Source organism: Cibotium barometz, chromosome 12 (genome assembly GCF_041138505.1).
Source record: "Cibotium barometz isolate CiBa-2024 chromosome 12, ASM4113850v1, whole genome shotgun sequence".
In the NCBI taxonomy this organism is placed as follows: domain Eukaryota; kingdom Viridiplantae; phylum Streptophyta; class Polypodiopsida; order Cyatheales; family Cibotiaceae; genus Cibotium; species Cibotium barometz.
In genome coordinates this window covers 49,690,634-49,717,888 of record NC_141057.1, presented here as the reverse complement: position 1 = coordinate 49,717,888, position 27,255 = coordinate 49,690,634, and the positions used below count along the sequence as shown (strand labels likewise).

Below are 27,255 nucleotides of genomic sequence, written 5' to 3'. Positions count from 1 at the left end.
ATGTAAAGAAGAGAAGGGGGTGGCCTTTTCCTCAAATAGCATTTGAATTTAATTCAATCAACAGTAAAACATGAAAATCTCAAACCAAGCAAACTGATTCTAGAATTTTCCAGATCAGTTTGGTCAATTTTTGACCATTTCAGCTTACTTTTTGGATCTAGTTTTGAAATAGGAGAGAGGAGAGATGAAATATCTCATTTAATTGATTTAAAATTGGGGGTAATGATGAGAAAAAGGTGCCTACTTCATGAGGGGATATCCCCACTCTGAGGTGTCAAAATTCAGTTTTTTAAAATCTTTTCTTTGGTCCTTAGTCCACTCTTCAGCTTATGTGAGCAATTACTCATTTTTTTTTGGGGGGGGTTTCTTTTATTCTTCAATTTATCTTCTCTCCCTACATTTGGATTAATCTTATTGGTCCATAAGAACCTTAATCCAAAATTTTTAAAAAATCTGGACCCTTCGACTAAGGTCTTTTGTGTAGATTATAATTTATTTCTAATGTACCTTAGGAATTTCTTTTAAACGTCTGTTTCGGGGGAATTTATTTTAATAAGAAAGGATATTTTTCCATCCAAAGATATCTAAAAACTGAATTATCTCTCTCTAGAATATTTTCTCTCTCTAAGCCAAAACAAGATCTTTTATTATTCTGAAAAGGGGATTGATTACAGGGGAAGAAACTGGACATCTTGAGGGGCTAGGGAGGAATCTTACATCCTCTCATACTTGAAAAATGTAAGATGTCCTCATCTCGCAAACTGGGGGTAATCCCGCATCAGTTCAGCTTCTTTCTCCCAGGTGGCACCCTCTTCAAAAGGATAGAACTTCCATTTGACTAATAATTCTCTCAGAATTCTGTTCCTGAGAACCTTCTCTCGAACATCAAGGATTTCTTCGGGTTGGAGTTCCATCTGTCCTTGGGTTGAAGAAGTTAAGAGTTCATCTCATTAAGCACATGATTTGGGCTTGGTACATACTTCTTAAGTAGGCTGACATGAAATACATTATGTTCTTTGAGATGAGGAGGCAGAAGAAGTTCATAGGCTAAGTCACCTACTTTCTTTGTAATCAGATATGGCCCACAGTATCTGGCGGATAACTTCTTATACTTCCCAAGAGATAGAGAACTTCTTTTGGGGCGTACTCAAATGAAGACCATATCTGCTTCTTTGAATTTTTTGTCTGACCTTTTCTTATCTGCATATTGCTTCTGTCTATCCTGGGCAGCTTTTATATCCTTGCGGATTGACTGCATCTACTACTCCATGTCGTTAAGTATCTGTCTGGACATCTTGACACCCTAATCAATGGGTCGGACCAAGTTAATGGTGTTAGGAAGTCTTGTCCATACAGAGCTTTGAAAGGGCTCATCCCGATACTTTGGTGATAAGAAGCATTGTAGGCGAATTCGACTAGGTGCAGATAGCTTAGTCACTCTTGGGTTCCCTGCCACACAGCATGACTGAAGTATATCTTTGATTACTTGGTTCACCCTTTCTGTTTGACCATCGGTCTCGGGGTGGTAAGCCGTGCTGAGATCCAAGAAAGTTCCTACTGCTTCAAAGAATGCAGTCCAGAATCTTGACGTGAATTTGGGATCTCAATAACTTACTATTCTCTTGGGTAGGCCATGCACTCTGAAGATTTCCTTGAGGAACACTCTGGCCACATCCACTGCAGTGTAGGTTTCTTTTACTAGAATCACATGGGCAACTTTGGTTAGTCTATCAACTACTATGAAGATGGAGTTGTAACTTGATTGCACTGAAGGTAGTCCAGTAATAAATTCCATACTGATACATTCCCACTTCATCTGGGGGATGTCTAATGGATGTAACTTCCGAGGCATTTTTACTCTCTCGGCTTTAACTTTCTGACATATCAGGCATTGACTTACATGGTTAAGTGCATCCTTTTTTAGTCTAGGCCAAAAGAAGATTTTCTTTACAGACATGTAGGTCTTGATGAAACCTAGATGTCCTGCTATAGGGCTATCATGGGCTTTATTCAGAATTCGACCCTTAGTTCCCTCATCATTGGGAATGCATAGCCTACTATTGTAATACATAATTCCTTCATCCAAGCTATACCCTTGAGCTCGGTTCAACTTCTGAGGAGTTTTGCTTTCCTGCATAAGAAGGGTAGCAATAGGGCCAAAGAATCTATCTTGCATGATCTTCTCTCTTGCTTTATTAATCAATGGATTTGACACCACTGTGATTCCAAGCAAGGAGGCTTTTCTGCTGACGCATCTGTTACCACATTTTCTTTACCTGGGAGGTACTTGATTTCAAAATCAAATTCCTGCAGGGTCTGCATCCACCTTCTTTGGCGCATGTTGAGATCCTTCTAAGTGAAGATCCACTTTAAGCTCTGATGATTTGTCATCATTAAAGTGAATCTTTGACCCAGTAGGTTATGTCTCCACAACTTCAGGGCATAGATACTAAAAGTAGCTCCAGGTCGTCAATAGCATAATTTCTCTTATGTGTTTTGAGTTTTTGAGATTCATAGGCCATTGCATGACCTTTCGGCATGAGCGCACCTCCCAGGGCAAAACTACTGGCATCAGTTTTACTACCTCAAAGGGTAGAGAGAAATTTGGCAACTTCAGAACGGGATTGGTTACCAAGGCGGTCTTCAGCTTATCAAAAGCGCTCTGACACTTGGCAGACCATTGAAACGGGATATTCTTCTTGAGAAGATTAGTCAAGGGAGAAGCTATGAGAGCATACTTAGGTATAAAAATCTATACCAACTAGTTAATCCCAAGAATCCCCTGACTTCTTTCACTGTCTTTGGTTCAGGCCAATCTATGATTGCTTGGACTTTTGCGGAGTCTGGAGAAATTTCTTCTTTGGATACCAGAAAGCCGAAGTACTCAACATGGTCGACAGAGAAAGTGCATTTGCTCTTTTTTGCAAAAAGAGTTGAATCTCAAGAACTTTTCAAACGTGAGCTTCATGGTCAGCTGTATTCTTTGAGTAAATCAGAATATCATCAAAGAAAACAAGAACAAAATCATCCAAGTATTCTTTGAGAATGTCCTGCGCATTAGGCATTGAATCTCAAGAACTTTTCAAATGTGAGCTTCATGGTTAGCTGCATTCTTTGAGTAAATCAGAATATCATCAAAGAAAACAAGAACAAAATCATCCAAGTATTCTTTGAGAATGTCCTGCATTAGGCGATTAAATGTAGCTAGGGCATTTGTCAATCCAAACGGCATGACAGTAAATTCATAATGCTCATAGCGAGTATTGATGGCTGTCTTTGGGATATCTTGATCATTAATCCTGATCTGGTAATACCCTGATTTGAGATCTATCTTTGTGAAGATCTGGGCTCCATTTAGCCTATCCAGAAGCTCATCAATTTTGGGGATAGGATACTTATTCTTAACTGTCAGCTGATTGAGACCTCTATAATCCACACAAAGTCTTAACGTTCCCTCCTTCTTTTTTGAAAGAGAACTGGCGCTCCCCAAGGTGAAACACTGGGTCTTACAAACCCTTATTCTAATAGCTGCTTAAGCTGTTCCTTAAGTTCAATAGCTTCAGGGACTGGCATTTTGTATGTGCGCTAGGCTACTGGCTGAGCTCCAAGCATCAATTCTATCTCATGATCTACTTCCCGAATCGGAGGCATCTCAGTTAGCTCTGCTGGGGGAATAAATCATCATACTCACTTAACCATTCTGGTTCTTTAGCCTTTAACTTTGTGTCTACCGGATTCATTTTGACAACATAAATGAGCTGCTTCTTTCTAAGTCCTTTCAGTAACCTAGAAGCTTTTACTAATTGCAGATCTGGGGATCCAAAAATTCCAATTCCTTGAACTTTGTTCTCGTGAAGGTCACGGAAGGAAATGGTTCCATTATGACAGTGAATGTTAGCTTGATTTTTGTGGAGCCAATCCATTCCAAGGATTCCATCGAAAACTCGCAAAGGTAAGACTCTAAATTGGCAGTCACTTACATTCCCATCTAGATTAAATTGAATACGATGTATCTCATAGTGAGTGAAAAGAATCTTCCCATTGGCCAATTCCACTTGCATAGGTTTCCCTGATTTCTGTTCTAAGACTAGCTTACGCAAGCATCTTGGGGAAATAAATGAATGAGTACTGTCTGAATCAATCAAAAGCTTAAATGACTTACCCTTATACTCAGCTGGAGTATGGATGACAGAGAATTGATGATTTGGCCCTTGGTTTTCAATTTTGGCATAAATATGACCTCTTTCCTCTTCCACTACTTCTGCTATCATAACTGCTCTGGCTACTACAGATTGGGACAGAACTCTTTCTCTTTGGTTACCCCAGTTCTGGGAGGGAGTTCTGAGATTACTCTGAACACAGAGGCAGATGGCTGAGCTAGAGTCCTCCTGGGATTGCCATGATTTTGGTGAGATGGACCTTGATTTGACGAATATGAAGGGGCTGGTCTCTGCACTCTGGGTCCTTGACTTCCCTATCCTCTTGACATGGTAGGAGTCGGGCAGTCTTTAAGCTTGTGACCGAAACCTTGACACCCAAAACACTTGTTCTCACTTCTAAGCTCATTCCTCTGAGTTCTTGAAAAAGGTGGGGCTCCTGAGAAAGTGTTCTGAGGGAAGGGCCTTCCTTCACTTCTGAATCTCCCAACATCTTGATTCTGATTAGGGCCTTGCTGCCTCTTTGGGGGTGGAAAGTTTGAAATACTTCCCGGGGTTTGGAACCTTTTAAAGTTTTAGGGTGCAAGCTTTGGTGGGACTTTAACAACAAATGCTTTGGCAAAGTCCTTTGCCATTCTGACAGCTTCTGCCATTAAGACTGGTTTGGCATTTTTCACTAAAGTATCCAATGGCTCGTTTATCCCTCGAAGGAATCTAGCCCCGTCGGCTACTCTTCATCCAAAAGTGGAGAATATTTGAGGAGAAGGGAAAATGCCTGATGGTATTCTTCAATTGTCCGGCTATCTTGCTTCAATTCCAAGAACTCATTCATTTTGGTTTCCAGGAAGCTCAGAGGACAAAACCTCTTCCTCATGAGAGGTAAGCTTTAAGATCTGACCAGGTCTAGGTATTTTGGTCAAGACGGTTTGACCCTGGCCATTTCCACAATTTTCAATCTGGCGAGAGCCATCTTGCTCCTCTCATTATAACCGGTTACATCAAAATACTCTTCCATTGCCTCGATCCATTTTTCCACTATTTCTCCTAACTGTTCCCCTTCACCCTTGAAGGGACCAGGTTGGGATTGGTGCAGGGCTTTACGAACGTCCGGATCTAACTCTTCATCATCAGTAAGAGGATCCGACTGGCTACCACGGCCTGACAAAACGAGATTTTTGTCAACTTAACTTTAAATTTATGACTATTTAATTTTTGAGATTTATTTCTTAAAGAAATAAATATTCGATCATAATTCTTAAAAACAAGATTCACTCTAATAATTATATTAACCAATATTTACAACACTTCCCCCACTGGGGTCAAATGGAAACGCATCCTCTTCTTGGATGAAAGAGTGATCCTCCAAAGTATCATCATATGCAATTTTCATATTCCTCCATCTCATGATATTTCTTTGAATCATCCTCTTTATCCATAAGAATCATAGAAACCATCACCTTCTTTAATTTGCAAACATGACCAAGTGACCACTTTTCTTTGCATTTGAAGCATAAACCATTTCTTCTCAACTCTTTAATCTTTGGATCATCCATCCTTTGTGTCTTCTTGAAGGGTTGAAAAGTCTTCTTGACAAAACCATTTCCTTTCTTAGCATCATTGTGAACTCCACTTTTGGGTTGTCACCTCCAAATGATGAAAACCTAGAGGTAAAAATGGGTGTTATGGAAGGAAATCTTTTTCCAACATTTAAAGAAGTATTGGATGGTTTTTAAAAGGGTATGATGGGCTGAGATTTTCTGTACTTTGGCTCATAGAGCTCCACCAACCTCATAGCCTCCTTGATGGTGCTAGGTCCTTGTGTCGATACATTTGACTTAATGTAAGAATCTTGACCATGCACAAACTTCATCTTCATGCCCTCATTGAGTCCATCCACAAACATAGAGAGTTTCATGAACTTTGTGATGTACTTCCTAACCAATGTACCATTTTGTGAAAGTTCGTACCATTCTTCATGATATCGATCAAGAACCAAAGGCGAAATAAATGCCATATTCATCTCTCTCTTCGATTCCTCCCATTCTTCATGGTATCAGTCAAGAACCAAGTATGTTGTGTAGTCCCTTCTTTGACCAAATATCTCCACCATTGATGGGCATAATCTTCCAAGTGTAAGGATATAGCTAAAAATATGTCTCCATTTTGTTCATCCATTCCTCCAATTCATGTAAGGTTGATCCTTCACCCTTGAATTTGGGGATTGAGACCTTATCCTTAACATCCTTGGAAGTGGTAGATAATTCATTCTCATGATGATTAGAGGGTTTGTACCTTTGCATTTACACATATGATCCTGAGAATTGTGCAAAATCCTTGTACTCTCTCTTGATAAAGTTAGGCATTTCCATCCACGTATCATGAGCTTCCCTTTGCCTTTCAGTGAATAATGTATGCTCCTAATGACATATGCTCCTAATCATGCTCAACGACATCACCATCAACATACAACTCCTCTTCAAACATAGAAGATTAATTTCCCTTGGGGTATGAAGATACTCTTTTAGGTTCTCCAAGGTTTGGTTCCAAATGTGTAGACCAAGATATATGTTGCTTCCCATGTAGTTGAGAGGGACCGACTTGGAAAGATGTAGGCCTCATTTCTCTCATGAGAGGTCTTCTAGCCTCTGCCATGAATCCACTTGCGGCATTCTTTGTGTTGGAGCTATATATATCACACCCTAACTTGACCTAGATCTTACCTATATATACAAACTCATAATCAATATGAACTAGTCTTTTGGGAGCATATATGGTGTAACTCTCTTCCTCCATCTCTCATTCGTGTATTTCCAACATGGTATTAGAGTATCATCGATCTTGATAAAGTGAAGAGAAGAGAAAGGAAGTATCAATTGTGTTAATTCCCTTCATGTGCACGTTCTATGTTTCATTCAATATCTTATTCATGTTTTGTAGAATTCCAATGATTAATCAATGTTAACAAGTTTATGCAGGTCCTTGGATGGTCAATCTGGGACCACCCTATCTTATCCTAATTGGAATTGTATTATAAAACCCAATTGGTACCAAAAGTGTGTGCACGGCATCGCAAGCTTTCTATAGAGTCAATTGGTTTGTCAATCTGATATTCCTATCAAAAGTTATGTCATTTTAGATAAACAGCACTTAAAATAGGAAAACAGGCAATGTGTAGCTCGTGCGGTAAATTTTGAGTATTTGCTCGGCTTTATCGGAGTTCGGTGTTGAAAGTTACGGTGTTTTTCGTACAACAGACTTTTTGTGTGCTGCACGCTTTTCATGTTTTAATCTAAAAATAGTCAATTTTTGGACTTGTCTCAAAATAGTAGTGCTCCAACTATTTTTGAAGTTATTGTCTTATTACATATCACGTTTTGTCTATTTTTTGGGTCCTCCTTGTTTATGTTCTCGTTTCATGGTCTGCAAATTCAAAGATCTTGTTCTATACATATTCTCGCAATCTAAGATGGCAGCTTCTATTGTTGTTAATGGTTTTCCATCTAGTCAACGGTCTATTCCCCTGTTTCAAGGTCAAGGATTTCCTGGATGGAAGGCCAAGATGATGTTGATACTTAAAGGTGACGATCTTTCTGATATTGTTTTGGGCAATCTTTTCTGTCCATCTCAACCTGTTGATGCAGAACAAGATAACAGTCTTATTTGCTGTTGGTCCTATTTTTGAGCAATGGCAAACTGATTACTCAAATTGGATTCGTCGTGATAAAGCTGCTCGTCTCTCGGTATATCTTATCTGCTCTTCATGATTCTCTTATGTTGGATGTATTCAATCTTCCTACTTCTCATGATATATGGTAGTATGTTCTTACTACTTTTGAGAAGAAATCTATTATAGAAATTCTTTATCTTCGTAGTCTTCTGGGCAATTTACAATACAAAATCGATACTTCTATGACTTCACATATTGAATCCTTCAAAGACATCATCAATCAGCTTGCTGTTGGTGCTCCTATTGCACGAAATTAGTTGGTTACACATCTTCATACGGTCAAGGATCCTTCATATGATAATATTGTCACTCTTCTGTCTAAGAAGGATGGCATTGATTTTGATATTGCTTGTATTTCTCTCGTTGAATATTCTCAATGACATGAACGTCGTACACAGAGAATTCTGACACTGTTTTAAATACACAAGAAGCTGCAGATTTTGAAATGGCTTGTATTTCTTGTAAGCATTCCTTTTCACATTTTACTCATGGTGGTCACTCTTATCAAGGTGGAAATTCTTCTCAACTTTCCTATCCCAATAAACATTGTTCCTATATTGTGATAAGAATGGTTATACTGTGTCTGATTGTTGGGCACGTCAATATGATGAGGAACATGGCATTACCACCAAGCAACCTCGCTCGAATTCCTCCAAAAATTGTACTTCTTGTGACTATTATGGTCGTACAAATCATCCATCTCATCGTTGTTTCAAAAGGCAATATGATCAAGATCGCAATGAACATAATCATCAGGAGGTAAACTGTGTTCATCGTGATATTTCTCCTGGAAGAGTACTTCTTGTTCGCGATGGTTCTCTCTTTATCGTTGATTCTAGTGCTATTAGTAATATGACTTTCCAATCTCAATGGCTTCATAATTATCATGCTCTTCCAATTAAGAAATTGGTGTACCTTGCCGATGACACTACTTGTGGGTGTTGGTGATCTATATCTTGGCACCCTTTTCTCTACCAAAATATTGCAAGTTTTTCATCTTCCAGATCTTCAAAGGAATCTTCTTTCTGTTGCTCGTCTTGTTGATCTTGGTCTTTTTGTTGGTTTTGATCCTACAAAGTGTCAAATTGAGAAGGATGGGCATGCTATCGCAATAGCTCCTCGATGTGGTAATTTATTTGAGCTCTCTTTGAATGATGATGTTGCAAATGTTGTCATTGCTCTAGGAGATCTTGATTGCAAGTTATGGCATCATCGATTTCTCCATTCGGATTTTGTAAAGCTTCTTGACATTTATCGTTTGATCTCGTTAGAGGTATGGATCTTAAAGCTTGGTCTCATATGGGCATCTGTGAGTATTGTGCTCTTGACAAGCATCATCGACAACCTTTTCATATCTCTACCTCTACACGTTCACATGCCCTTTTAGATCTCATTCATATATGGATATTCGTGGACCTTTTCCTCCCTCCAAATCTCACTATCATTATTTCATTACCTTCATTGATGATTTCTCTCATTTCACATATGTTTTTCTCTTGAGGCATAAGTGTGAAACCTTATCCATATTCAAGCAATATCAGAAAGCAGTTGAACTTCATACTGGTCGCTCTATCAAGACTTTCCATAGTGACAACGGTGGAGAATATATTTCAAATCTCTTCGATGACTATTGTATATTGAACAAGGTATTCATCACTTATGAGTTCAGTGTTCCATATTCTCCTCAACAAAATGGCATTGCAAAGCGAACCATCCTTAATGCTATGAGATGCATGATTATTCATTCTGGATTATCCAAGGGTTTTTGGGCTGAAGCAGTTCATATAGCAGTCTTTGTTCAAAATCATCTTCCCACAACTGCACCTACTGGACAGGGAAAACTCCTCCTGTATCACATTTTCGCACCTTTGGATGCATTGCTTATATTCACGTGCCAAAAGAAACATAAAAAACATTGGATCCTCTTGGTTTGAAAGTTATATTTATTGGATATTCTGATCATTCTGAGGATACAAATTTTATGATCCTGCTTCTCAGAAAGTCATCATCAGTCTCGTGATGCTCTATTCGATGAACATTCAATGGGAGGTACATGGTCTAGTTAAGGATTCTAATGATACACAATCCTTTCTCACTGCTTTTCGTTTTCTGTTTGATAATCATTCTCTCAAGATGTTGTACATCCTTCTTCTCCTATGAAGGATTCTAAAGACCCTACAAAGGATTCTAGTGATAATCTTGATATATACATTGATCTTCCCATTGATATTGAACACGTTCAAATCATGTCTATGATGATAGTTTTGATGATGCTATGAATGTTCATGAAGATCTGACAACTTGTACAGAAGCTATCTCTTCTCCACAAAAGGATCACTGGAAGGAGGCTATGCAAGACGAATATGATTCTTTGATTTCCAAAGGTACATGGGTTCTTACTGATTTGCCTCCTCCTAATCGTGTTCCTATCACATGCAAATGGGTATATAAAACAAAGACAAAGGCTGATGGATCTTTTGATAAGTTCAAAGCTCGTTTGGTTGCAAAAAGGATACTTACAAGTTGCAAGTGTTGATTATCATGATACATTTTTCCCTGTTGTTCACATGACTAGCATACGTTTCCTTTTGGCATTTCCTACTCATTTTGATTTGGAGATTCATCAGATGGATGTGAAAATTACTTTTCTTAATGGTGATCTTAAAGAAGAGATTTATATGGACCAACCAGAAGGATTTTCAATTCCTGGCAAGGAACATCATGTGTGTCATCTTCATCGTGCTCTTTATGGTTTAAAGCAGGCATCACGTTCTTGGTATATCAAAATTGATCTCTTCCTCACATCGAAAGGGTTTATCTCTTGTTTCTCTGATCCTAATATATATATCAAATGAAGGTATTCTATTTGTTATTCTTGCTCTATACGTTGATGATACCATACTTGTTTCCAATAATCTTGACTTTATGCAACTCAAAAGAAAATTTTGTCATCGGCTTTTGAGATGGTGGATATTGGTGAGATTCACTCTTGTCTTGGTATTCAAGTTCAGTGCTATCACCCTAGAAAGGTATCTTATTTCTTTGTCAAAATTCATTGACGATATTATTGAAAAGTTTGTTCATTTTGTACATACTCCATGTCTTCTTGTAAGCTCCACCAAGTATACAACTACGACTCATGAGACGAAGCATTTGTTATGTGAGTGAACTTTCTTGAGAATTTAATTGTTGTATTTATTCAATAAAAATTATAGTTAGAGATGAGAGTATATAAATATTTCTAAACAATTAGAAAAATATAAAGAAAATCAATTTATGATAAAAATAGCATATTTATGATAAAGATCCCCAAAAAGTAGGTTGGTTTTTGCATACAGCCCGCGTCGTTAAGTTCTAGACCAAGCCTATTCCCATAATTGTAAGTAGTACTAACTCGACTATATTATTCTGAAGAAAAACCAGAGAGATACAGTGGCTGTAAGCTGCAGGCATGTACTTGTATACAGGGAGCCAAGACAGGTTGAGACAGGCAAACGTCTATAGGGAGTATTAGTTCTCTTATTGTTTTCCTTATATGGTTTAATTATTTCATGAGTGAGAGAGAGAGAGAGAGAGGTTTGTAAGAATTATAGGTTCCTTTCGATGAAGCTCTCTTTTCTTTCTATCTTCTCTTTTCTCCTCTGATGAGAAGATGTATGATTGTATCAAATTACTTCATACTTAATAAATCATTGAAATACTCATATCATGTGAGACCGCGGGTCTTACATATGGGGGGCAGACTGATGTATTAACTTGTAGTTAACTTATTTAAAGTAATTTGTAAAATTTGTTGAAATCTTGTACTTGGAGAAAAGGTCCTGTAATAGTGGGTATCAGAGCTACAAGCCAAGTACAAGATCCCTTCACATGCTTAGGGAAAGAAAATCAAAGATGTGGGTTATGGACTAACCTATTTTTAATAATTGGACTATAGTGCTTTTGCTATTTTGCAAAACATCATTGTTGCAATCGAATCTATGTAAGATGCTACCTTCCTACTCTTAACTCAATCTTATGATAGTTTTATATTTATTATTCAAGTTTATTTCAACTTCAAATAGGAATTAATCTTTTCATCATCATCTCCTTTGACATTAAGGTAAGTACATATATTTAGACTTGTTGATTTGAGCCATTTCAAACCTAAGGATTGCTTTCCTCAAATTTGAGAGCTTCTTGCTATAAATATCTTATAAGGTATTTATACAAACCTCAATAAAATTACGACTTACATTTTGTACAAGTTTATTTTGTGTTCGGTTTAATTTGATCTATCTTTCTTTATGTCTTGAACTTTGTTATTTTTCATTCATAAGAGCGAGTTATTATTAAATAGTTAAATTCAAGTTTTCATTTTATTAATCAAGATTGTTAGAATTGTTACTAGTCATTCATATTTATATTTGTATTTAAACTTTCAATGTATTGAAAAATCATTTCTATCTATTGTTTATTTATAATCTCACATCCTCTCAGATAACTTTTCAACACTCAAGGTTAGTATCTATTATCTTGTATCCATAATCAATTTATCTTTCATTATTATGATGTTAAGTTTCTCACGAAAGATCTTTAAGAACTTTATATTCCCTATCCAAAGAAAGCATAACGATTCACATCTCTTGGAATGTTAAATTATTTTGACAAATAATTTCAATCACACCACAACAATGGAGAGCAGTTATACTCTATTTGTCAATTCTTGAAAAGATGCAAGGGATAAGAGAGCTTGATCTCTTGCAAGCACACACACACTCACAAAACCCTAAAAGAGAACACACAAGGTAAGAGGCTGAAAATCTTCTTCTTCTTCACACAACACTCAACACACCATATACAAAGATAAGAGTACACACAATATGAAAAGGTACTCAACCAAATACATACTAGGGTTCTCTATAGTGTGAACCCAACTAAATGAGCTGGCGCTATAACTATGCCAGTCTCTAGAATGGCTGTCACACAATCATGGTGTCCTGTATGCTGATAAAGAGCCAATACATAACTTTTCTGGCTCCTTGGTTCCAATCCTTGAACTTTTTCACATCTGCAACAGTTGGATTGATCTCTGATATCTCCGGTGCCTCTTCATGCTCACCTTCTATATAGTCCCAGTAACCCTTTCCCATCAGGAAATTTGTCAGCCTGAACCTCCAAGCATGGAAGTTGTTCTTATCAAGCTTCTCAACAAAAATCTGGTTTATGCCATCATTTGACATCTTGCCAGACACACAAATATACCAGAAATAGCACTCTGGTTTGTCCTGCACAAACTGATGTATTTTCTGCAGCGGTACTTTAGTACACTCAAATGTCACAACCGGTGACCTCAATGTGTATACATACACCCAATAGCAACTATTGACCTCCTTACAGCACACACAATGTCTGCACAACCAATCTATCTTCCTGCAGTTCTTAAAACAGAGTTCTGCAGAAAATCGATGACTTATCCACAATGCTCGAAATCGCCTGCTTTCTGAAAAACGGAGGTCCTGACACGCCCGAAATGCATTTTTTGTCCAAAAATTTCTGTCCAATAGGACCCTATAGTTGCTCTATAGCTTTACTCCTGCGAAGAAAGCTCCTCAATCAGAGATCGTTTTCCGGTGCCTCCCGTAGAGCTCCCAATAAGGGTGTAGTCGCTAACACAAATAGGGAAGAGTAGTTGAAGCTCTTATCCACGTACCGCTTCCTGTGCTTCTCTTGCTTGCAGCTCAGCCCTTAGCATAAACTTGGCTCTGATACCATGAAAAGATGTAGGGGATAAGAGAGCTTGAGCTCTTGCAAGCACACACACACACTCACAAAACCCTAAAAGAGAACACACAAGGTGAGAGGCTGAAAATCTTCTTCTTCTTCACACAACACTCAACACACCATATACAAAGATAAGAGTACACACAATATGAAAAAGTACTCAACCAAATACATACTAGGGTTCTCTATAGTGTGAACTATTGAAATATACAAGTGAATAGGGTGTGTGCGGGAACAAGCCCTTAGCTAGAGGCTGTAAAAGAGAATCTGTAAATGTGAGAGAACCTATGAAAAGGTGAGAAGAATCTACTAGGAGAGAATAAAGGGTAGCATGAGAAGATTTAGGAAGTGTGGAGATATTCTGGGAGAGGTGGAGAGAATCAAGCAAAAGAGGTGGAGTGAATCAAGGAGAAATCAGTGGGATTAGATGCTTGTAAACTCTATAAATTGAGGCATTGGCCTAATGAGAACATGTTGGTTTTTGATTATCCATGCCTACATTAAGCTATTAGTTAATTACTCACTAATCACATCTTAATTATCATCTAATCACTTTGTTAATGATGTTGATTCTAGAATTTGATCCACCATAGCTCATCACATTGCTGTAATTTTAACATGGTATCAGAGCCTAGCCAAGAATCCATCAAGTTTATGAGCCCATTATCTAGTTAATTAGGATTAATAGATAATTAGAAAATAATCAATTTTTTAGTTATTTTTAAGAAGCCTTTTGTACCCCCAGCCAGTGGAGGGGCTTGATCTCCCTCCAGGAGCCAAATTATCCCAAACCCTTCTAGCCCAACGTAGCCATCTCAATGGTGCTGCAACCCATCGAATCAGCGCAGCTAACTGTCGGCGCATCTAGGAGAAATCGCGTTTTTTTTAGCGCTGTTTTTTCTGAGAAAAATTGACATCTTGTCTGCTCGAGTTGCAATTGGTCTAGCCCCAGGGGTTTTCAAGCATGCTCTACAAGCTGGTGAAGTCAGAATTTGATTTGATAAAGTCTACAGTGAGATCTAAGCTCTTCATCAAATCTGTAGGTGACTGGTAAAACAGAGATTAAGCATTCAATGTTTGGTCAAATCTTGCATTTCTTGGCTTAATCGTCTACTAGACTAATTGCTATTGATGGCCTTGAAAGGATTTGAGTTAATTTTAACTCTAAGGCCTCAGATCTAGGCTCCTCGTATACTCTGTTATCTGTACACAAAATAGAGGATTAATTTACTAATCAGTGATTAATCAATGCTAATAATCACTATATTTTGGTGCAATTGAGGGTTCAAATTAACCCCATTAGGTATCTGATATAGATCCCTATAACTTCAGATTGCAATTCGGAGATGGTTTGATACTCCAACCATTCCGTACAAATTGGTTACCCTTAATTTAATGTAATTTCTGGTAAAATTATGTTGATAAATTTGTGGTAATCATCATTTTGCATTTAACCCTTGGTTAATGCCTATAAATCACACTCAAATTCAAGATAATTCACAGCCAGAGTTGTATTTGGGAATGTGCATAAGAATGAATGCTATATGCATTATGTATTGGGCACATTACATCAGTGTAAAAATGGGATCAGGCACTGTCCTTGTCCAGAATAAGGCGAGGTAAGACCTCCCAACTTGGTATAGGGTCCAGGTGTGCTAAGATTGTTCACTTGAGGGGAGGTGTGCTAGGCACTGGTCATGGACTATCAAGTAAGAGGGAAACTTGGTATAGGGTCCAGGTGTGCTAGGAGTATTCACTTGAGGGGAGGTGTTGAAATATACAAGTGAATAGGGTGTGTGCGGGAACAAGCCCTTAGCTAGAGGCTGTAAAAGAGAATCTGTAAATGTGAGAGAACATGTGAAAAGGTGAAAAGAATCTACTGAGAGAGAATAAAGGGTAGCATGAGAAGATTTAGAAAGTGTGGAGATATTCTGGGAGAGGTGGAGAGAATCAAGCAAAAGAGGTGGAGTGAATCAAGGAAAAATCAGTGGGATTTGATGCTTGGATGTAAACTCTATAAATTGAGGCATTGGCCTAATGAGAACTTGCTAGTTTTTTATTATCCATGCCTACATTAAGCTATTAGTTAATTACTCACTAATCACGTCTTAATTATCATCTAATCACTTTGTTAATGATGTTGATTCTAGCATGAACCCAACTAAATGAGCTGGCGCTATAACTATGCCAGTCTTTAGAATGGCTGTCACACAGCCTGTCATCCCACTGGCCGCATATCACCCATGATCTCACCAACCATGCGGGTGTAAGTGTGGGGCCTATGCCCCAGGCGGGTCATCAGTGTCCACCGCCTCACTAGATGAGCTCGATATCTCAACAATTCTTAAATGGATACCTGAACGGTTTTGTCCTACCTATCCCAATCTCACCCAATCTTACTTTCAAACATGGGCCAGTTGATATGATGCAACTGAGTACAGTTGCTATCTCGGGCAGGAGGGATGTCACGGTTTATTCATCCATCCTTCTATGGTTAATTGGGGATGCCTAATTACCACTATGTTTGAAGCATGGCACTTGGGTGATTCTGAATATTCCATGTATAGGACATACAAAATTAGGGATGGATGGAACTAAGTGTAGGATTTAATGCTTATGTGTGCTATCGTGTAACTTTAGCATGTGTTGCTAATGTGAATGTGTTGCTAATGTGAATGTGGATTTAATGCTTATGTGTGCTATCGTGTAACTTTAGCATGTGTTGCTAATGTGAATGTGTTTAAATGGATGCTCGTAAGTCGGAATGGCTGATGGTGGTGATATGGTGTGAGTAATTACCGAGAAGGGTTTTCTCAGCCACACACTGGATGACAATTGCTTTCTCGGGAAAGAGGCACTGATCTGATGTGTTTGATCATCCTCTGGGATCATTGTGGGGATGCCCAGGGCTTAGAGAAAACTAGACTTGAGTATGGGTTAGTACTCATGATTGCTGTCGGTGTTAGTAGTTGTGAGCTACTGACATTGTGTGATGGTGGACAACTAGTATAGTGGGAGAGAGTGTGAGCATGTGTTGCTCATTAGCCAGGGTGAATATGGCATGACTATAAGACAATGGATCAAGATGGTTGATATCTTAACAACAATATCAGACTTTTGGTAGTATGACAAATATGCTTCTTACCAATTGTTATTATTATATATATATATATATATATATTTATATTTAACAACATGCATACTTTGTTATTGATGGTTTTGGAAGGACTTGCCAAATACATTTTATTGGTAATGTATGATCTAATTTACCATGTGCATAACCCTACTGGTTTGTTGGACTTTTCTTTTGTTAAATTTCTAGACCAGGTTTTGCAAGCTATGTAATTGAGGACAGTTACTTTCTTAACCAGGGAGGACTATTATGTGAGTGAACTTTCTTAAGAATTTCATTATATTTATACAATAAAAATTATAGTTAGAGATGAGAGTATATGAATATCTCTAAAAAATTAGAAAAATATAAAGAAAATAAATTTATGATAAAAATAACATATTTAGAGATGCCAATCTTTCGGCCAAGCCTTCTCACTCTCTTACCAAAGTTTGAAATCTGATGGCAAGAGTTGAGACCATGTCTTGACTCCATGTACCTAATCCTCCGATGTACCACTTTTCCAAGGCAATCATGGCAGACCGGATTCAAGATATTCTTCCCTTGGCCTCTCCACCGATTGCCAAGGTACCCTTACCACATAACTAGCTTTCTAATAATGCAAGAATCAATGGAAAGCATAGAAATGGATGAGATCACGAGACATATAACAAATGGAATTTATAGAAACATGCCAATCATTACAACTCGTAGATCCAATAGCCTTTTGCTTTTCCCAAATTATTCCAGTACAAAGCCCCTCACCATGGGCAAGAAGCCTCCAACTTGTGTGTTGATGAAGAAAAGCCTCTTCCTTGTATAGAATTCTGAAGCCCAATCTCTGTTTTAGTCCTCTTCCAAGAACTCCAAAATCTCTAATAAAATCACCAAGAATACCTTCTTTCACCTTCCATGACCATTGCTAAGCTAAGGAAGCTAGCATTTGTTGCAACTAGCCATTGATTGAAGCAAAAGATAGTTTCTCACAAGACTAAGAGCTCTAAATTGTGATTAAGATCTCCAAGCATTGTAGCCACCAAATTGCAATTAATAGCTCCATTTTCCTTGCCACTTAATCATCATCTAAGCTGTCTAAACACCATGATTTGTAAGAAAAATGACAACAGCTTTCATGGCATCCTCACACGGGTAAAATCACCTAGAATAGAATACACCCCATAAAACATACTACATAATGTTCAAAGCATAGCTCGCTTGTATTTTAAGCCAGAAGCTCCACATGTTAGACGAAATCACACAGGAATCAACACAAAAACGTCATCACAAAAACGTCATGCAAAAAAAACACACAAAGTCCATTAACGATCAAAATCAACAAGAGAAACATCATTAGTTACCTTAGGTGAACATTATACTTGCTTAAATCCTTTTTCTAAGCTTGATTAAGTCTTAATGATAACTAATCTCCATGAGAAAAAAACGTGCAATCTAACGGTACAAAGGGATGGCCTCTACGCTTGAAATCTTGATAACTAATGACAACTAATCTCCATGAGAAAAAAACGTGCAATCTAACGGTACAAAGCGATGGCCTCTACGCTTGAAATCTTGATCCATGTGTTGTCCAAGCCTTCCTCTATGATTTTCCTAAGGCTTGGCAAGCTAATTGTTGCAAGATAAAGACATCATACCTCACATAAATCAGCAAGAAAGGAAAAACATTTTAGATTAACACTAATCAAAATTAGTGAATTTTTCTCAATTTTGATCCAAGCATTTAAATTTTTGGTACAGTTCTCTTAGAATTTGGTCCCAATTAAACCCATGGCTACAAAAGCTTAGAAACAAACAAAGATAAAGAGATTCAACCGTCCAAATTCTCCATTCTCATCTTCTTGATCAAGAAAATCAAGAAAACTCAAAAGATTTTCAAGAAAATTCAAGAAAGTAAATCAAAATAAAAGCTTTGACACCAATTGAAATGGATCTAGACCAAACATCAAGAAATCAACACAAAGTCCAAATCCAACATCCATTTGATGGGTATCAAACACATATAAGAAATCCATGTGATTATGATAAAAATAGAAGAAATCTACATGCAAATGTATCAAAGAAGATATATGTATATGACCTAAGTGATTTAACCTCTCACCAATGAGAATAACTATCAAGCTTGCCATGAACCCTAGACCATGAAAAGCCATCTCCAATCAAGAGTACATGTAAGTGTCCAAGATATGAACGACCAAAATATCCCTACAATGAACCTAAGGCCCTATTTATAGTAGCCTTTCCCATACCCATTATTTACATGTTTTTTACCTTAGCTTATACTTCATTACAATAATAAGTGTAATTTTAATAACCTCCTTACTATTAGTTTATAAATTAGTAAATGAATCAATTTTACTTAATTGATTTTTTGTAATTTAACTCTCTTTCTCTCTCATCTATCTTTTATATTTAAAAAATTAGTACTTTTTATGTATATTTTCTTAACACTAGTTTGGTACCAAAACAGGACACTTGAGTGTCCTTTTTTGGGGGTTGCGAAAAAAAATCAAACTCCTAATGTAGGCTTTAAAAACCAAAATGCTTCATTGGGCATTTAGAACATAACCCTATGCTTATGTAAAAAATGCTAAACATATAGAATGCCTTTTTATTTGGAAGTACATAAGCAACAAAGTAGCATATGTCTTGAAAATGAACATTTTTCAGGATTTTTCAGGATTTTTCCAAGTATGCAAGCATCATTCTCTCAAAACAAAAATCCAATGATATCAATAGCATTTTTCCCAAGATATTTTGATAGCATACATCAGTCCAAGGGGGTAGAAATTCACCAAAAAAATCATTTTTCTTTCCTAAAATTTTTTTCCAAAAAAGTTGTATAAAATCAGCAAAAGTAACGCGTATTATCAAAACTCAATCACGCCACTAAAAAAAATTGTAGCCCTATCAATGAGAATGTTGATTATTGATTTTCATGCTTGAGATGAGATAAATAAGCCATAATTTGATGTGTATGACACCAACTTAGCCTCCACTTAAGTAGGTTCTTATCGCCTAGTTCTAAAAAAACTATAAAAAGTAAAAATACAAAATTTGATCATCTTTTTTCAAAAACTAATCATAACTATGCTTGCACAAGTAGTCTACACCTATAGTTACAACAAATAATGCACTTACACAACTTTCCCCTTTGATGAAAATCAAAATTAGGCTCATAATTAGACATTTTACGTATTAAAAACAGGTTGCGCAAAAGGCCATGTATGAGAAGAGGCCCAAAAAGTGGCTCTAAAGTTTTGGAAAATTCAAAACAAAGTAGTATTTACCCTATATAACATGGGTGCACCTCAAGTTTTACATTATTAGCTTGCATATGGAAGGAGAAAAATTCATGCTCTACCTGTATAAAAAACATCATTTCAATATTAGCGAGTCAAAAATTTATCCAATAATTATCGTTTGATAATTCCAAGATTTAGTTTACATCATGGGCTTTCCATCAAGCCAAGTTTCATGATCAAAGTATGTCCCTTCTAAAAGTTATGTACAAATTACTACTATTTTGAAAACAGCAAAAATCATGCGTTTTATCAGCATGTGTCTAAGAAAATTAAAATATTACCTTGCAAAGGATAAGAAAAGTGCAATTTAAAAAATCTCAAATTTTTTTTGGGTCTTGAGGAACATCTGTGGATGTTAAGCATTTCAAAACTCTTAATAGATTGCCCACAAAAATTCAAGAAAAATGCTAACTTTCAGGACACTTTAGTGTCCTCAGGACACTTTAGTGTCCAATTACAGAACTAGTGTTAATTGCATGTATTTTGCTATATTTTTAAGCTTTTAAGATAACAAGAGAAAACTATGTGACACTTTAAAGACACTGAGAAAAAAAATAGAGCATAGAACACAATGTAAGTACAATGCTTCAAAAGAAATCCATTCTCTACACTTTTAATACTATAAAACGAGAAAAGGGTGCATTCTCCTATGATTATAAATTTAAGGAAAGAATTGTGCAACCTCTCTACCGCACACTTTATATAGACTTTATTCATTTATAACTTTTTTTCATACACCGTAAAAGACCATGTTTTACTTTTTTTATATTGATGAACTATTGATAATAGTTTATATGAGTTGATATTTTTTTAAAACTCCTTTTCATGTTGCAAGCATTATCTAATAACAATGTCCATTATCATATTACAATTAAAGATTATGATTAACATGCACTACAGTCTAAGATAGTCTCTCATAGACTACACCAATTACAAGATATGTTCAATATGATCATGGTGAGGAAACACTCAAGTGTTTGAACACATGCACTTGTCCTCAAATGCTCCTACATTTGTTTGTAGCTTGCAAGCTTGTGCCAAAATAGGAGCCACATACAAGGACCCAAACATACATGTAGTCATTGAAAGACCAAACATACATGTAGTCATTGAAAGAAGGGGGTTGCTAGAAACACACAAGGAAAGAACCTAACTTAGCTTTGTGCTTGCATGCTCATGTGCACAAAAGTGGGTTGAAAGTTGGAAGCGTGTGCAACCTCAAGTTGCATCTATTCAAAATAGTTTAGCACCTCCTCTCCATGCTCATGACATGCATATCCTATGATTAGTGCATTTCACGCAATATCATCTCAAAGTAGGGAAGAATGTCCATCACGTCTTATGATTAGTTAATATGTATGCAAAAATGTGGTATTTCCAAAAAGAGATTAAAATTAATTATTCTTGACAATTCATTGGTCAATATGTAAGCCAAATGTGGCATGCTACCAAAAACACATTAACTGTTTAATAGTTTGTGGTTTGTAAATTAGTCTCATGGAACACAATGATTGCAAGCTATTCACAATGTGAGCATGTGAGGAAGCACTACACTATTAAAAATAGATGCAAATTGAGGGCGTCTATCCAAATGTTAGAAAAGCCTACAACACACTGAGAGCCTCATATTCAGATCTCTAGAAAAGGAGTTTTTAAAAGGAGACCTTGCTCTTGGCAATGCATTCTTGTAGAAATGTTTGACAAATGAGGCATGCTAGAGGCAAAGGAACTACATTGATAGAGAGGAGTTATTGGAAAGCAATTATGATGTTCCTTGGTCGACATGTAAGCTAAATGTGGCTTGTTTGCAGATATAATAATACCTAAATTATATATACTAATTTAGATATTACAAATGTTTATCTGAACTCATATAATTTTATGTATTTCTCTATCATAGGAGGTATTTTATAGATCAATTCCTGACAGGCAGAGTGATTTGAGGTGGTGCACACTGTAGACCCTAAAGAAGAAGGAAATCCTTTACTATGTTTTCCTCACTTTGAAGAACCTACTGAAAACCAATGCATTGGCTTTCCTGTATATTTTTTGTGCTTCCTCATAAGCTCGCTTTGCGCACATCTCAATCTGATCTTCATATGTCTCGTATAGTATGGGGATCGTTAGAGAGACAAGGACACCTGAGAAACCCCCCCCCCCCCCAAAAAAAAAAATGAAGTGCAGGAGAGGCCACATTGAAATTAATGAGCAAACAAAGGGTGTTATGATGGCATCTTACAAAGGTACCCCAATGTTAGGAAATGGAACCAGCCACCCACAACAGATAGGCCCCAAAGTACTGCTTCCAACTGCTTCATAAACCAGTGTGATTAACTTCTAAGCAGCATGCCACAACAAGGTGAAGGGAATCCAATGATTATAACAAAAGCGCCTTCCTAGATGATAACAACCTTCAAAAATAGCTTAAAATCTTTTGGGAGGGCTATCTTGTGAGCAACAGATACAGCTTTGTTGATTTGCATGCGTAGCCTCTGGGCAGCCTCCTCCAACGTATGAAGGTTGGGAACAAGCGGGGGAGACCTGCTATTCCGATGCCACCTCCAAATGTTAAAAAACAAATAACAAGTAGATTACATAGAATGATGTGATTGAATCCAGCTGACCTTCTCAGAAAAACTGCAGCCTTTGCCCACACAAACAAGACTGCAAAGGTGACAAGGAGCAGATTGGAAAGGATTGTCAATAATGTGTAGCCACAGTGCTCAAACAGCAGATACATGGCACTTGCACCACCCAGTATTCCGGCTGACATGAACTTGTCTCTCCATAGTAATGTATCAGCAACTGAATTAACCATTAGCATTACTAAAGTCACCTTTGCCACACACACACACACACACACACACATAATTACATGCATACATAAAGTCACCTTTGTCACACACACACACACACACACACACACACACACACACACACAATTACATACATACATAAATACATGCAGTATATACATTCCACATTACACTACATCATATACACATAAATATATACAATATTAAATATTATATATAGTATTATGTATATACATTCCACATTACATTACATCATTGCATACATACATGTAAAATTACACACTTCATTGCATACCATACATTACACACATATGTTACATACATATAAGTAGCTGAAGCAGCAGAAGACAGACCTACAATGCGGAGTAAAGCAAATTTTCAAACCAAAGGGAAATACGATTTATTGAGTAAAGCAGTGATAGTGTTTCTTCATGCTCTCTTGATGCTCAGGCAGAAAATACAGAAGAAAAATTAAGACTCACCTATCCCACCACCAAGTATCTTGTGTAGAGATCTCTGCCTGTCGAAGAGGCAACTCGCAGAGCGGTGAGCAGGCTCTCCCTCAGAGGGAGTCATTCATAAGATTTCTCCGCCCTAGCATCCGCAACCGACTCTACCCCAGATGTGTCCAAACTCTCTGATGACATGGTGGCAAGAAGCAATTGTCTGCCACATGGAAGGTCAACCCTAGTATGAAACAAAAAGACCATCCAGAGAAAAGAACACCTAGAGATGAAAAAACATGAAGCTCAACTAAGACACCTTGTCATTCATGGCCTTCATGCAAAGACATTGTAGATTGAAAAATGTCAAGTGTTTTCTGTAACTAGAGGTATGTGATGGCACAAAACCATGGCAATGATGCATACTGCACATACAAGGCAAATTGGCATCTTTAGCACACAATTCCCTGTACCAAGCATGCTCTTTCCTTTACATACAAATCTGGTTATGCATGATACAAATGTCTACCCTAGCAGAGACATTGAACAATAGGGTTGTAATGGCAGATTGGACCAACGAGATGCATACCTTTGCACATACAAAGCTATTGCAGAAAAGGATTGTAATGGAAAATTGGGCTCTCTAGCACACAACCATGCATGCCCTCACCTTCACATACAAATCTGGGTATGGATGATGCAAATGTCTACCCTAACCAAGACACTGAAGAATAAGGTTGTAATGCAGGCGCGTGCAGGGGCATACAATGCTGCAAAAGAGATGCAAGCCTATTTGAGGAAACCATCCTGGCACGGATGATCCTAATGTCAGATGATGGTAGTTCTGACAGAGATACATGCCTTCACAAGTAAAGCTGTGGAAGCTTGCACATGAAACAAAGGATTCTGCTTTTCAGGTAGGGATCCTGCTTTTTGAACTCTAGAACCAGTCCAACTATGTGTACCAACTTGCCCACGAAGCCACGGACAGCTCTAGAATCACATGAGATTTCTGGCCTTGTGAAGTTAAAACAAACCCCAATACTGGTGTGAAAAACAATGGTGCACCACAAACCCTAATAATGGTGTGAAAGCTACAACGGTTCTGAAGGAAATCGCATATCGAAGCATGCATTAAACCTCTGCATTACAGAGCTATGGAAGGTCGCGCGATGGGAAACAGAGAGCATAAATATGAAGGAAGCAAGCGCATGTACCTGCAGAAAGGGAGGAGGAGAGCACCTGGAGGAAAATTGTGGGTGAGGGGCTGCTGCTGTTGCTTCGAAGAGGAGAACGATGGGCTTGGCAGCAGTTTTGCCACCTCCCTTCTTTAAATGAATAGCTCCCACAATTTCAAGGCTCCCAACCAATGCTAGAAAAAAAAACCACCGTTTAGAAACTTTTTTTTAAAAAACCCAATAAAATTATAAGTTTTTAGTTATAAAAACCAATTAATAATCAGATTTTGAATGAGGGAAACCAATTGTACTCTAACTTGTCTTTTTTTTTCTCTGAGTGTGGCTCTAAAAAGACTTTAGTTTTTCTCTAGCATTGCTCCCAACCCAACACAATTATTGATTACCCACTTATGGTGGTGTACCCACTGTCAAATTGTGAAGGAGAGAAAGTTAGAAAGGTTGCTATCACACTGATGAACAGGGCACTTGATACATCTATTCTAAAAGATGATCCTAGATGGTTTAGTGTTCAATCTAAAAACAATATATTGTCGTTGGGATTGTTTGAGGTAAAATTTATTAGACTCGGATATGTTTGTGAAAAAAGAATTGCATATAAAAAACACTAATGGGTGTCGCATTCCTATGTTTCTTATGTATTGCAAGTAGAATCAGAGAATTTTGATATTCTACATTGGGTCTTTCATAAGACATCGATACCTGAGATCATCAGCGAGCAAAGAAATGGTAAAATCTTGGATGTGGTAGGCATGGGACAATATAAGGTGGAGTGGCGGGTGATCTTAAAACTCTCAAATGTATGCACAATGTGTCAAAGGGTGCCAATTCAAAAGTCCCTGCTTATATTGCATGTGCAGTACAAAGGTGTTTGATAAGAGGTATTGGAAGAAGGCACCGGATAAGCACTTGAAAGACCCAAACTTCAAGCCAATTCTCAATATTCCATTGTTAAGTATCCACATTTGTACAATGCATACTTTTTGCAAAATCATTGAAAAACTCTTGTTTTTATGCATATATTTTTTGCATGGACTCTATAGCCCAATATAGCAAAGGTTACATCCATCAAAGCACTAGAGAAAGTTCTATCAGACATTGGTTTGCATGGTGGACATGTAAAAATTGAACAAGATGAAAAAAGGTCTAAGGATGGGAAGAATGTACCTAAGAAACCTTCCATTGGGGGTGTTAAAGCAAGAAGGTTTCTATTTGAACCAACACCAGAAGGTCGTAGAAGAAGACGATCAGTGCAGATCGTAAAATACAATAGATAAAAGTGCGTTCACAATGCAATAGTAGACCATGCAGACAATGGTCAAGCAAGCAAGAACACAGAAAGCCAAGGTGTGGAAATCTCTAGACACTATGTTTAAGTTCTGTGACAAGAAAGTGTGGACGAAGGAGGACCATGAGATATTTCAAACAGTGCTAGATGAGTTCAAGAGATCAATGATTGATGCATGGACGGATCAACACATCACCCACTATATGGTATTAGACTGATTATGCATTGAACTAGTTTTTATACTGTATATTAAAAAATATACTAATTAATGTATTCTTTTATTCTCTTGAAGCTTATTATATACCATCATACCCCTTGGTTTGCAAAGAAGTATGGTAGTTTATCAATATTGTCAACCTAGGAAATGGAGAAAACACATTATCAAGCACGCTCCGGGTATTTCAATCATACAAGACATGGTGAAGGAGCAGAAAAAGCTAACAGTTTTTAGAGGAATTACATCAGTGGACATATAGGAAGCTTAACTTCATCTTCTGCTCTTGGAGGTTCCTCTGGCTTCTCCTCAATTTTTTCATTTGCAACTTCTTCATCCTCAAGCAGCACATGTAGGTAGCAAATAGTGGTAAGCAACGAGACAACACTTGCGATTGTGAATGGGACACTTATTGTGTGTCTCCTTCTAATCCTCCTCTAGCACCTTTAAAACATCCCTGTTTAACTTTTGTCTCAGGGTTGTTGAAGGCACAATATCATACGTACTGGATGCCGTCAAACACGACTGTACCACTCAAAGTGGTCTGCTAAAATTGCTGCCCTTTCTCCTCAAGATACGAACGAGCAGAAACGATCATGTCTTCGATGGAGAAATTGAAATTAAACATGCGTGAGATTTTAGGAGGGCGATGATGCTATCGAACTTTATACAGGAAGTCGAACAACTTTTCATCTGGGGTTTCTTGAAGGCCAGCATCAAACTCAACCTCAATCCCGAAAGGTTCCATCTACAAGAGCCAGGAAATATGTCAGGAGGACAAAAGTTGTGTAAGATAATAAAGGATTAGCTAAGATCAGTATAACGCGATAAGCGTTAGAGAAATCTCACCGACATCTCTAGTCGCGTTGTAGTAATTTGATGAAATATTAGTGAGAAAATGAAATTGCAAGGAAAAATGTGCAAAAATCACACCTGTGGGAGAATTCTCAAGGAGCCCTCTCTTCACGTTATAGTGATTTGATGCAATATTTCAAAGGAAATGACGATTGTAAGAAAAATCACTACAAGAACGACAGTAGGACAAATCATTATAAGGCGATATGGGTGGGAGAGTTCTCACCGACTCCCCTCTTTGCGCTGTAGTAATTTGATCAATTATTTGTAAGGAAAAAAATAATTTCTTAAAAATCTAAACGATGAAATCTTTGAAAAAGTAAAAAAAGAACGACAGTAGGACAAATCACTATAATGCAATATG

At 37.4% G+C, this 27,255-nt stretch overlaps 1 pseudogene across 1 annotated transcript; it reads right to left on the bottom strand.

The window, feature by feature from the left end:
• Positions 1-21,857: 21,857 nt before the first annotated feature.
• On the bottom strand, positions 21,858-24,621 carry LOC147633538 (reticulon-like protein B2; annotated as a pseudogene). Its single transcript, XR_015267059.1, has 7 exons — positions 24,581-24,621; positions 23,658-23,763; positions 23,378-23,561; positions 22,704-22,884; positions 22,491-22,620; positions 22,319-22,388; positions 21,858-22,220 (listed from the first exon to the last, which is right to left on the bottom strand). The product of XR_015267059.1 is annotated as a reticulon-like protein B2 (transcript).
• Positions 24,622-27,255: the final 2,634 nt, after the last annotated feature.